The 1,272-nt window shown below is 35.7% G+C and overlaps 1 protein-coding gene across 1 annotated transcript in view; it reads right to left on the reverse strand.

Annotated features, from left to right (window-relative positions):
* The window catches only part of WDR64 (WD repeat domain 64), a 105,234-nt gene that overhangs the window by 62,031 nt on the left and 41,931 nt on the right, over positions 1-1,272 (reverse strand).

Below are 1,272 nucleotides of genomic sequence, written 5' to 3' on the forward strand. Positions count from 1 at the left end.
TGTACAATTTTGGGATGGGGAAGACACTCTTAACCAAAATCTAACTAATGCTAATCACAATGTAAGCAGATCTTATATTAAAATAATTAACTAACCAGATCCTATATATTTACCTAAAATACGTTCCATATTGTTCAATGGGAGTTACTTCAAAGTAAGAATGCGTCATGTTGTAGCCCACTGAATTCAATAGAACAAACCACCTAAATACTGTTGCTTTCAGCAGAATATGCAGCACAACCCAAAAGGCCATTTTACTCAAAAGTACCCCCCACTGAGTTCACAATGATGAAGGTCAATAAATTAGGCACAGAAAATCAATAGGAAATCTAACATTAAAATAACAAAATATGTTACTCTGACACATCTTTTGAAAATTATGTCCAGTACCCAAAGAATTCTGCACACCCAAGGAGGGTTTAGCTGGTGCTTCTTGAGGCATAGTTCTCTGATACCACAATGAAAACTTCTTTTTTAAAGGAAGAGACTAAAGAACATGTTGTTCAAAGCATAAAAGTACTGTACAAAAATCTCACAAGGCCTGTGTTCATTCGCATCGCACTTGCAATAGTTCTTTTAATCATGACTCGCTTCACATTTTCCCATGTTGGTTCAGTGTCAAACTTGAAATTAATCAAATTAATTTATTTCATTTCTATCAGCTTCATCACTGCAGATTAATTCATAGTAATAAGCTGACAAGGAATGCTGCTGTTTTTCCACCACAGGAGAAGAGAGCCACAGTGAGCAATGAATGAAATGTAACCAAGGAAGCACATCTTGGAACACTGTTTCCCACTTCAACATTGTGCTTGCATCATCACAAACTAACTAATCTTCTTAAGTCTGTGTAAAAGTTTCCCAAGGGTCTTTGTTTTGTTCTTGATAAAAATAAATAATACAACCAATAAACAATGGGCTTGCAAAGAACCAATTCAGGCAATGTGAGCCAGATCAGAATATAGGGATGGCAATGCTGATACCACTCCAGACATGGCAAGAAATTTATTTGTGTATAATAAATAATTGTTTAAATAATTATTTATTCTTATATGACCTGCTTCAGTTGTGTTGGAGTACCATTGCTATAACTCCAAGCCAGCAGTCCAAAGTCCTGCTGGCCAGTGATACTGATAGCTGTAGTGCAACACATAGGCAGGCTTACGCTTATATATTTATTGTTTTATGTACAGCGCTGTGCAAATCTACAGCACTATATAAATGATGATGATGATGATGATGATGATGATGATGATGATGATGATGATGATG

The sequence above is a fragment of the Sceloporus undulatus genome, chromosome 1, assembly GCF_019175285.1.
Source record: "Sceloporus undulatus isolate JIND9_A2432 ecotype Alabama chromosome 1, SceUnd_v1.1, whole genome shotgun sequence".
Lineage (NCBI taxonomy): Eukaryota > Metazoa > Chordata > Lepidosauria > Squamata > Phrynosomatidae > Sceloporus > Sceloporus undulatus.